The sequence below is a fragment of the Meleagris gallopavo genome, chromosome 1 (assembly GCF_000146605.3).
Source record: "Meleagris gallopavo isolate NT-WF06-2002-E0010 breed Aviagen turkey brand Nicholas breeding stock chromosome 1, Turkey_5.1, whole genome shotgun sequence".
NCBI classification, from domain to species: Eukaryota; Metazoa; Chordata; class Aves; order Galliformes; family Phasianidae; genus Meleagris; species Meleagris gallopavo.
In genome coordinates this window covers 161,782,997-161,795,595 of record NC_015011.2, presented here as the reverse complement: position 1 = coordinate 161,795,595, position 12,599 = coordinate 161,782,997, and positions in this window count along the sequence as shown.

Here is a 12,599-nt window from a genome sequence, read left to right as displayed (position 1 = left end):
CATCTTTGTGACCCTCCTCTGGACCCTCTCCAACAGCTCCCTGTCTTTCTTGTATTGGGGGCTCCAGTCCTGGATGCAATACTCCAGATGGGGCCTCACAAGAGCAGAGTAGAGAAGGACAATCACCTCCTTGTCCCTGCTGGCCACCCCTCTTCTGATGGAGCCCAGGATACCATTTGCTTTCCGAGCTGCAAGGGCACACTGCTGGCTCATGTTGAGTTTTTCATTCATCAGGACCCCCAGGTCCTTCTCCACAGGGCTACTCTCAAGGAACTCCTTCCAGTCTCTGTATAGATGCCTGAGATTCCTCCGGCCCAAGTGCAAAACCTTGAGCTTTGCTGAGTTGAACATCATTAGGTCCCTCTGAATGGCATTACTGCAAGGTTTTGTATGTTTCAGATAAAGTTTCATTCACCCTTGTACCAGGCAGGAACTTTCAAGACTGGAAATGCAGCAAGTAACCAACAGAATAAGGCTTATTCACAAATGTCTGCGTTTTTAGAATAATTTTGTTGGAAGCAGATAGCATTCATTCAGCCTATCCTCATAACTGCCCTCTCGTCTTTTAATCCATTCTCTGACTTGCAATGTACTTTGCAAAAATACTTGTTGAGGATTTTCAAGAGAAGTTACTTCTGTAGGTCTATTTCCTTATGCCTGCCAAATGTAGCAGGGATCACGTGAGAAGACTGTGCAGACTTGTTAAGGTGATCAGAAGTCTTCTGTTTCCTGGTTTGAGTTCCTGACTCTAATTTCAACAACCTTCAGAAATATTGTTGGAGGGAGACATGAAGGGAGAATAAAGTATCTCTTTCATTATATAGAGACTGACTGGGCAAAATTACCAAGCAAGTGTGCTAATTCAGACCTAAAATATATGGCTTCAAGGCACGCTGATGTGAATGGAAAATGAAAGCCTTTATTTCCAAAGAAGAAGGTTTCACTCATACTAACTTACTGAAATGCTTTTTATTCTGATAAATAAGTAGATGAAGGTTAGGAACTAAGAAAAGGGTAATGTGAGATACTAAAGGGGAGAGAAATTATTCACTCATTCATTGTTGGATAGCAAATTGCTTGTCCAGAGGAACATCTGAGAAGAATGCACTGATGGGATCACATGCTCTCATTCTTGCCTTTGTGGGCAGGAGGTGTTTTTGAACTACTGAATTGAGCCACATTATAATGGGATTGGTTGATGAGTACAGTGGTGTTGCTGTCTGCATTTTTCCTTCATTTTCTTACAAGATCAGCTGTGCTGTAATTTTTTAAGAAAGTATATGATAAAGAGCAAAGAACTTGGGGAGAGTGCCTGTAAACAGAACTAGATCTCATAGTGTGCTTCATAGCTGTGTTGAAGAGCTTAAGTTGCATTGATTTTATTTTCTATGACATTCCCTTTGTGAGCAGATAAACTGGTAGAAGAGAGATTTTGAAGACTGGTAAAAAAAAAAGCATAGGCTTTAGTGTTAAATGATCTAGGTTGCATTCCTGGCACAGCCACTTATTTTTTCATTTTTTTTTATTTAATGTGGACTTGGGTCCAAGTGTTCTCATTGTTCTGTGCTTCAGCTTCTCCCTTTGCAGAGAAAGAGGAATAACAGTATTCACATAGCATTTTTGGAAGACTGTTTTCCATCTTAATTAAGTACTTGTAGAGTTGGAGGCCTCTGAGGGAAGCCATGTTCTGAGTATAAAGGGATGTTATCTCTGTCAGGCTACCGGATGTCCTTAGAGCTCACTTCTTGTAAACCTCATGTGCCTCTGGATTCAATTTACTGCTTTTGGACTATGTGAAATACTTGTTTTTTTCAGACTTGAACAGATACAGCTAGATGTGTAGAAAGTCTTGCTTTAAAATTGTTTTTTGGTGCTTCTGTTACTTATCTAAAATAAAATCAACATTTTTTCCCCCCCACAAACAAGCACTCCTTGAAAGTATTTATGTAAAGGTAAGGTTCATGAAAAGTATTGGACTCCCGAGCACTGAAGGCTGTAATGTTCTGTTTATACTGATGGCAGCTGTGGACTTTGGAAACCATAATTCCTTATGTGGTGCTGCCAGGGCATTTCCCATGTGAATGGGAGAGGTGCTCTCAAAGGCTCTGAGTGTCAGGTTGGTAAGACACAGATGTTTCTTTCGTTCACCTTGTAAGCTTCACACAAGAGTCCTGATGAAACATCATCCCAACTGATATTTTCTAAGTTGGCTTTTCTGTGTTAAGAATTCAGAAATGACTACAATGCATTTTTGATGTTATAAAAACATATGCTGCTGAATAACCATTAGATGGAAAATGTTTTCCTAGAAAGTAGGAAAGAAAGGGGCTTATTCAGCTCTGTCCCTTGCTGCCAGACAACAGTGTCAAAAATTTATGAACAGATGCTCTATAGTGTGCCTGTTACAGTAAGTTATTTCAAAATCTCAAAGCTCCAATGGTTAGAAACCTATACATTTTTAGCTTGAGTTTGTTCATTGGCAGTTTACAGCCAATGTGTACAAATAGTACATTATTATTATTATTTTGGCAGAAATAACTTCTTGGACTTCCCTGTATTTTTCTTCTAAGCTTATTCTGATTTTATTTGGCTTGGATGATCACTTGTGTACAGTATTCCACATGAGGTTTCATCAAAACTTTGTACAAAAGCATGAATGCCTTTGAATTTCTACTGGAGATTACTTTTTAATTCATCACAAATTTGTATTTGTCTTTATCTCATCTGTAAAGTACAAATGTAGTGACCAGGTAGCTGTCACTTCTCAGGATAGACATCTTGAAGCAGATATTCATCTGTCCTTCTGTTTTATGTTGTCTGACACTTGCAACTTTTATTTTTTATTCAATTTTTATTTTTCCAATCCTACAGGCTGTCTGGTTTCTGAGCAATGGTATTCCAGTCCTCTTTGGTATTGATGGTTGTCTTCCTACTTAGTCATCACAGTTTTTTGGTAGGGCCTCAATTCCTGTGCCTCTCTAAATAAGGTCCTCTTGCAAAATTGCTATTGCCATCTCAGAGGATCAGCCTCCACTTACATGGTCATTTTCCTTTGGCTAGTTTATTTTTTTAATGTTTAATTTTATATCCTTTCATGTCAGACATGTGGCATCTACTGTACTTCATTAATAAGAGATTGTAGAATGAGCTACCTCTGATAAGCCTTTACAGCATTCTTTTTGGTTCTCATTCCTCTTTGTATTTCAATTATTTTCAGACTGATTGCTTTAGGAAACAAAGCTTTTCATGGTCACACCGCCCGTCTCTCATCCTACTTCTCTTCCCACAGCAACTTCTGAGCTTACTAACCAGTTTCAAGCAACTTTAACAAAGGGCTAGATATCTTGAAAATACTGAGTTCTGAAAAAAAGCAAAGTGAAAATAAGCCATGAAGTGAATAGGGAATTTAAATCAGATTAGTGCTTCTGCTGAAGAAAAAAGCTTCAAATTAAAGGTTAAAGAGCAGAGAGCTGATAGAAAGAGGACAGGGCAGAAGCGTCACAGCTGTGGATACAGCCTTAGCCAGAGCTCATTCTTTTGTAGGTGCTAGAGAATCCACTCAGGAGAAACAAATCTGAAGGAAAGGAATCTTGTTTTGCAGTGTGCCCCATGGAAAAGTTGGTGTTAGGACTAAGTGGTACAACTTCCAAATCTTGGCAAAGTGATTTTACCACCTCTTGCTTCTGTCTGTATCTGTGAATAGTGTATGCCCCCTAGGACACTCCAATGGGGAAAAACAAAAGGGTCTTGAGTACAACTGTAACTTGCAGTTGCCACTATTATCTAGGTGATGGATCATCTATTTCCAGATGCTGATGGGTTAAAAAATATTTCCTAAGGCTAAGAGAGGTCTTTGATGCACATCTGGGACTCTTTTAATGGCCATTATTCCTTTTTTTTCTCCTATATTTCCTTCCATATACAGTGGATGCTTTGCTTTGTGTGTAAGACTGATAAGTGAAGTGAAACAGAGACTTGTCTCTGCTCAGAAGGAGGATGAGCTAAACAGTCTCTTGAGTCCCTTCCTGCCACATTATCAGCAGTTTTTGCCATTGTGATCAGAACAGTGGTAGGGTATGAAGTGAAGAGAAATGCTCACTCAGCAGCGCTGTGGTGTCTCAGTGATAAGACAAACTGTAGAGAGGAAAAGTGTTAGCTGTGTTACTGGACTGTAGCAAAATTAATGATTATTTACATACAATATACTCTAGACAGCTATGTAAGTTACTTCTTTGGAGGAGGCATACCTGTAGCTCACAGCAATATGTCACTTAGAAAAGTAGATTTATTTTTTAAAACTCATAATTTTTCACTCGTGACTGCTTCAATGTAAAAATCAAATTATCTCCCCCTTTGTTTTCCTTACGTAGTGACCTCTAAAAGGGGAAGATGAAAAAATGCCTGTGGCAGTCTGAGCAACCCTACCACACCTTGATGGTATTTTTCTAAAATGCATCCTGCCAGTGAAGGTTTTGCTCACCGCGTGTCTCTCTCAGATCTTCACAATCTCATGCTTTGTCTTTACTGACAATAAAAATATGCAGAACTGGTTCCTTTTGTGCTAATTGCAGAACGTGTGAGGTTACAGGGTGCTTGGTGCTTGCTAGCAGCTTTCAAACAAACGTGTTGTATAATACTGCCTTTGCCTGTAAGATGAAGTAAGCTAAGTGATGAGAGGCCCAGCCTTTTCCAGTGTATAGCAGAGCATTCCCAAATGAGTTAGTCATGAGTATACCCAGTATTCAGTCTTGCACGTTGGCAAGTTGAAGTGTGACTCTGTTCTGTTGCTAGTCAGAGGGTGCTGCCAAAAATCACAGTTTTGAGCTCCATGGGAGCAGCACTGAGCGCTCATTTTGACTCCTTCGTTGAGAGCTCAGCCAAGTATTGAAGGTTATGTAGCCAAAACTGAAGAAATGAAAATTAATTTGAACCATGTAATGAGGAGCTTGTAAATGGAAATCTGAAAGAGGAGAGTTTTCAGAACTTGAGCGTGAAAATATTTCTGTAAAATTGACCTAGCAACAAGTGAGAAGCTATCTACAAATTCATCTACTCTTGACATTATTAAAGAACTTTTGGTTTAAATGTTTCCTTTGTGTCATAGGAACTGTTCTTGTAAAGATAATCTGCAAATATTTTGAAATGTTTTTAATAAGATGTTAGGACAGAATCTGAATAGCTGGCTTTTTTTTTTGTTTTGGTTTGCTTCGGTTATTTAAAATATTCCTCTCTCATTTGAATTTTTGTACTTGACAACTTATGTGATTGCTATTTATGTTTATAATACAATATAAATGTAACCTGGGCATTAGTTCCATAGGGTGTTTTGGGGTTATTAGCATAGGGATGTATGCCACAAGAGGGATCATACTTCCTGGGGGACTCTGAAGTTTTTCAGCAGTAACAACAAAACATGAGAGGTGTTGGTTTGGACTATGGGGGGAAAAGCGTGACTATATGACAGCTATTATGATTTTTATATCATACATTGCCCTCATTTAATTCTCCCCTTTACAACATCTTGTGTAAAGTTCTTTTTTTTTTTTAATTGTATGAGTTGAAAAGGAACAGGGAAGTGGAAGTGATTTGTTTATAAATTTGTGTTGTGCTAATGTGTTAAATATGTGTGAGGAGGGTTGGTCATGATGGTTGTCTTTTGTTGTGGAAAGAGATGAAAAATACACAACATTTTTGCTTCTTTTTTTTTTTTTCCTCTTCGTGTTGTACAAGCTGGGATGCAGAGTGGTGCTGTACTCTCCCTGTAAAGTGTTACTTGCCTTAACAAGAGTACATTCCCATCTTTAGTCTTTCTGTTTACTTCAGTAGGTCTTTGTATCAGACTCTCAGTAAAATCCATGGGAGTTTGCAACTTAATGGTTTATAGGATCACAAACTAAGCTACTTGGTTTCTTTTGTGTATAAATACAGTGACTTGGTATTTGTCCTTCCAGCCATACAGAGAAGGAATGTCTTAAAATAAACAAGCAGACTTATTTTCACTAAAATACTCCATCTTTCATTTAAATGTCATGAAAACATTTGTGTCCACATTTAGGCCTAATACTCTGTTTTGGGTTTAATTCACACATTGTTTTTACATAAGGGAGATCTGATCCACAGGCTCTGATGGATTCTTGAAGTCTGTCAGACTCAAGGAGTTAGCCTAAGTCATATCAAGACCCTCTAGACTAAAAAAGAAAAGCAGCTGAAAAAGGATGAGTGATGGCTGATAAGCTGGGTCTTTATTCTGCACCGTTTTAACAAAGGATGCTTTTGGCATGCGGGAGTCTAAAGTTAGTTACTCTGCATCACAGTGGAACTGGTAAAATTTATATGAAACCAACATCAGAAATTTAGTGGAACCTGCAAGGTACTCACTGTCAATAAAATGTTTGACATATGCATACAAATGCAACTGAGGCACTGAAATGTATGTTTGAAGCTTTAGGAAGTATCCAGCTTCTGTACAGGTGCTGAGTTGTTGCTTTCCACACACTGACAGAGGCTATTCAATTTCTGATGAACTTGAAATCAAGTGTATGTGAGAATTTCTAGTGCTTAGCTGAAGTAGAATACAGTGCCCGAGGCATAACCCTCTCTTGTTCATAATGTCTTTTTGTATTTTTATTGCATTTCTGTAGAGACCTTAAAAACTATTTTTTCTCATTTGATTTAGGCATTCCTCTTCTACACTGAAAGAAGAAATCCAGGTGAAGAAAAAAACATGCCTTTGTTTAGTAAATCACACAAAAATCCTGCTGAGATTGTGAAAATTCTGAAGGAAAACATGGCCATATTGGAAAAACAAGAAAAAAAACAGACAAGGTATGAGGTAATGTTGTAGAAGACTGATAAGGTTTTAATGGTGGAGAAACAGCAGAATAAAGGGAGTAAAATTGTGTTCACTCACTGCCCTGATTCCACAAGCACTTACACACGTAAGTAGCTTTATGTTTGAACAGTTCTACTAAAATCACTGAGCTTTTGCTAAGTAAAGGACAACAGATAGAATCATAGAATGGTTTGGGTTGGAAGGGACCTTTAAGATCATTTTGTTCCAACCCCCTGCTATAGGCAGGGACACCTCCCTCTAGACCAGGTTGCTCAAAGCCCCATCCAGCCTGGCCTTGAATGCTTCCAGGGAGGGGCATCCACAGCCTCTCTGGGCAGCCTGTTCCAGTGTCTCACCACCTTCACAGTAAAGAATTTCTTCCTTCTCTGGGGGTCAGAAAGAAAATGTTGAGATCTAGGAGCATTATCCAAAATGAGGGTTGATCTACTACTTTTAATAGGAATCTATCTAACAAAACAGCATAAAAGACCATTTAAAAGCTATTCTGCTGTTAATTGGTCTTGAGGAATAACAAATGAGACTGCCAATTAATGCGTAGCTACCCAGAGGGCAAAACTTACTTCTGATAAATGCTGTTCATATAAAGCATCAAACCTGTCTCTATTTACATACCTATGCAGTCTCACTGTGTCAGGCTTTTCTAAACTTTGTGTGTTTCCTAAACATGCCCTGCTATTTCATATTCTAATTGTAGTGCTAGATTTTTGCTAATATTATTGTTCTCCTTCAACTCTGTGACACTGACCTGAGTTACTTTCATCACTCTTCTGGTAACTAGTTAAGAAGTCACACAACAACATAGAAAATGATTTTAATTAACAACAACCTAATTTCAGGTTAGAACCGAGTGACAGAATTAACACAGTTCTTGTGCAGCTAAGTACTGTATTTGCACATTGTGCTTCTCCCACATTGAGCAGGAGTTTGCATTAGAATGAACTAAACCAAAAGGTAAGCACAGTTGCTGTTGCATCCAAGCAAAATTCTCTGGAAACTTTTTGGTTCAAAGCAAGTAGCTCAGTATGCTAATTATGTAATATCACTCACATGAATTTCAGTGAGGCCTCTGGTATTTGATGTCTCAAGCTGAAATATCTTCAGTTAACTATAAAGCACTAAGAGAATTTGAACTAAAACTTAAATACAGCGTCTGTGCTCCCCACCTGACTTCATCCTTCAGAACCTGATTAAAGCAGTCATTCAAAGCAGAACCTCTAGACTTGTTTGTTGTTGTTGTTGTTTGTTTGTTTATTTGCAGCATGATTCCTCCAAGTTGTGATTTTGAGGATTTTTGGCTTTGAGCTGTTTTGTTTATTTGGATGTCAGTGACAAAGTAACAGAAATTCAGACTTCTTAGAAATTGAAGAACTCAGTGTAAATTGTTCATTGAAGTCCTAACAGCTGGTGTGTGTTTTCCTTGCAAAGCAAAAGATATGGGAGATTTTCCCCAGCTGATTAGGATGGAAACAGCTTGAGAGTTTACTAACGGTGGCTTATTTTACATTTGATCGAATGGAATACAGATAGGCCATTTTAAAAATCTAAAAACCCTAATCTGGCAGACTCTCCTCAACTGTGAATTCTGTGAATTATATTAATGTGGACTATCCTAATTCACAAGTCCACACTGTTTTCAGCCTGCATGCCTCACCACCTGGTTGTGCCTTTACACATGACTGCACATGGCCAGGATGGGAGGCTGTCCATGTCTCCCCCCATGCTATGCACACATCATTTTTCTCTAGGCTAACAGGGAAGGAGGCTACATTTCAGTACTCTCTGACATAGTTTATCATCTTTGTATGGAGGCTGTTGCTGTTGTAAATGGGGTTAATGAGAGTTACTGAGGAGGAGACAGAAAGAGGACAAAGCAATCTCTTCAGCATCAAGGCAGAAAGTCAAGAAAGCAGTACTGTATTGGACAGCATTTACACATATGCTTACATGGCTTGTTGAATCAGGACCTTGCACTCAGATGCAGAGGAAACACAAAGGGCCTTTCTCACTTTGGAGGGGAAGATTAGTAGTGCTACCATTCATCTGAAGTGTTGCATTGTGCTGCTCTGAAATAGAATCATAGAATCACAGAATGGCTTGGGTTGGAAGAGACCCCAAGGATCTTCAAGTTCCAACCCCCTGCCACAGGCAGGGCCACCAACCTCCAGATCTGGTGCTAGGTCAGGTTGCCCAGGGTCCCATCCATCCTGCCTACTAAAGAAAGAAGCCTGGTTAATGGTCCTGAGTTCAGAAAGGTAAATCATATGGAATTATCTTCAGTACCTGTGAAAGTGATGGGTTTAAAATGCGTAAGGAGAATAATTCTTGCTAAAGCAGTCACCATCGTGTCTCCTATTAAATATACAGGCTTTGTGGGCTCAGTAGACTTGTGTCTGAATGTTGGTTGTGTTTTGAATTGAAGGAGAGGAGGTAATGGTGGCACCTTCATTGATGCATAAGTTTTTGAAATTTGCTCAGACTATACTAATGATTAACGTGTTGTTTTTACATGAGTGTGATTATAGAAATTTAATGAAAAAAGCAAGGGAAGATAAAGTACAGTATTGCACTCTGCAGAGACTTGCAAGATATAGAAATTTACCTCTGATTTGTGTTCCAAAGGGAGATAAAAGGTTTTACACTTTCATGGAAGGGCCCAGAGGACTGTCCCCTTCAAGAGCCACAGACTATTGATTTCCCAGAGCTGCCCAAGAGTTTTGGACTCTATGGGCCAGCAAGTGTGGATGTTTGTGGGTCAGGACTCTTCCATTTCTTTCAGATTTCTGTCTCCTTGTGAGTCATGTGAACTGGATGCTATTGTACCTTGTTGTAAAACTGAGGTTCCCAGGACTTGTAAGAGCACCCCTGACAGTATCTCTGATTTTGTGTGCTTGTGAAATCCCTTCCAACTAGAACTTGCCTCAGATGCTTAAACAAGGTTTATCTTGTGACAGTTTAGCTGTCATTGTAGTACAGCAAATGTGACATGTGGGCTGAGACAGCTAAAAGCTGCTAATACAGTCAGAATTGGCAGAGAAGAGTGACAAAGCTTGAATAACTGCAAACCTGAGGGAGATCCTCCTCATTTCCTTTCATGAGCTGAGAATCTTAGGTATGAGATGCAAATGGGCAGCTGGGGCAGTGCAAGTTTGACAGTTTGGATGCAGCCTCCTGTAACATTTAGGAGAAGCCATCTGGGCTACAGAGAGACTACTTTTAAATAATGAAAAAATGATAATTCCTTTCAAGCTAAACAGCACGCAGGTAGTGGGACTTTAACAACAAATCAATGAAGACTAATTTCAATAATGGCACGAAGAGGGAAGGTACAGTTTAATAGATAGGATGAAGGGAAGTCACTTGCCTCGTATAAAGGCAAGTACACATCTTCTCTGAGACACAATTCCATGTATGCGTGATATGCAGAAGTTTTCACTCTTTTTTAGTACTTTTTCTTAGTCTTAGAATGGAGCCCATTCAGGCTTTGACTGAAAAATTGACTGCACTAGCATCTGTCTTTCTTAGATAAGGATTGAATTTGACCCAGTTCCTCTACATTATATGTCTGTTTATATAAAACCATTAATGGGTACAGTGCCGCCTTAATGCTTTTTAAACATTTCCAACTGAAAAATAAACTAAGATTGAATGCTAATTCCTTATTATTTTATGGAAATGTTTTATTTTGTTTGCGTGCATGTGGGTTTAAAGCCTTGCAATTTTCTAAGATATGTTCTGAAGGCTGATAGAGCACAGGTTGAGAAGTGCTACCACACGTTGTTCCTCTTCTTCTGAAGTGCTCTAACACCTTTTTCTGTCTCATTTTTTTAAAATAATGTCTACTTAAAAGAAGATACTGCAGCACTGGAAAAATAGATGTAAGAATTACAGAATTAAGTAGAATAAGACAGCTGGAAAGTGAACTAAAGCCTTCCTTATCAAGTCTCCTCCTCCTTTCCAACATCCACAATAAATAAGAGGGTTCTTGTGACACGTGCAGTTGCTGGGATCATATGTGGGCTCTGGGGTGAGGAACAATTAATTATATTTTATTACAGAATTCTATAAAAGTTAATCTCAATCGTGTAGAACCAAAATAAGCTTGCATTTAATGAGTAATACTAATTCAGGAATTAAGTAGAAAAGGAAATTTTTAACACTGTAGGAAAGGAAGCCTTCAGAACACCTCTTCCTGCTTTCTGGTGCAGACTTTTGTACCTCTCAGAGGATATGCATAAATGGGGAGAATGGAAGAGAAACCCCAAGAGCAATACAGTGTGCAGGAGATTCGTTGAACCCGAGGAAACACAGCATGTGATGTGCTTGTTGTTCATTTATGACCGGTGATACCATTGTGTATTTTGTGGATGGGTATTGTAAAATAGCATTGGTGGAACGGATGCCTGACCCATCTCACAAAGAAAGGAGGTGACATCCTGTCTCCTTGAAGCCACGGGATCTGGTCAGCACAAAGCAATTCAGGATGCACACAATGTGTCCCTGAGGCACATCCTTGCGATCATCACCCTCCTACTGCTAATCAAACATGCTGGGGTGTGGCACCCATGACTCAGTGCCATCTGTGGAGCCTACAGGTTTGGTAACATTTCTGAACCCATGGTGCAACAAAAGCTTTCAGAGTGCCCTGTGCTTTTAATTGAAAATACCAAACGGAGGTTGGGTTGGGTGCAGCTTGGCCTGAGCTGTCTCTGTGCTTGGCCTGGATGGGCTGAAAGATTTGCAGGTTTTGGTAGAGCCTGGTCCAAACCTTAAGTTTGTCATGGGACCTGAAACCATGACAGAGCTGATACGGGCTTCATGTGGAGTGTTTTTCTAACAGACAGAATCACGGGCTGCAGCACCTTCAACTGGTGTTCAAAATATACTTAAGCTAGATGTAAAATAACTCAAAGCATCTAACTTCTTCCCCTTTCTCTTACATATATCCAACAAAACTGTTCAGGTAGGTCACTGTAATCGGACGTCTGTTTCATCTTAGTCTGCTGTAACACATTTGGTACTATTCATAAGGGTCAGGAGAGCAGCATTTTAATAAAGCTACAATTAAAAGTCATTAGGATTTCCATAATTTTCTTTTTAATAATAAACCTTGCTTTCTTGCTTAGCACCAGTGAAGCCTTTATCAGACCCTATTCATCTTGCTCCCGCACTGTTAGAGCAACTGGGGTCCTCTATGTAAGATGAAGTACATGCGGAGGACAGGATGTGCATTTTCATGGAAGAATGCTTGTGTGACTATTGCGAATGCTAATACCTGTGGACTCAATTCTGCTGCTGCCAAAGTCAGTTGCAAAATTACCTTTGACTTCATTGCTATACACCGAAACCAAGCGAATAAAATAAGAAGGCACCCCTTCCTTCTAACTGCACAAAACTCACGTGCCCAGGGATTTTGTGGAAAGTTTCCTGTTTCAGCCTCCCAGTTCTGCTGAGACCTGTTATTGCTGTAGAGGTGGGAGAGACTCCAGATATTATCAGGTGCTGGTGCCAAGTGTTTGAAGCTTGTCACTCCTGGTTGCTTTTCCATTTTTAAGCATCTTACAATCTTTGTTTCTGTCTTGAGTGCAGGATTAATAGTGGGAAAGGAATTTATGTCCAGGTGGGGCAGTTCTATCTCTTCCAGGTAATCGTACTGCCTTTTAGAAGTTTAATTATTGTGCCTGCTTTGCTAAATTGTCCTTGCCAACCTCCTTGGGTAATAGGCCATAGTATTTGGCTAAATGTTAAG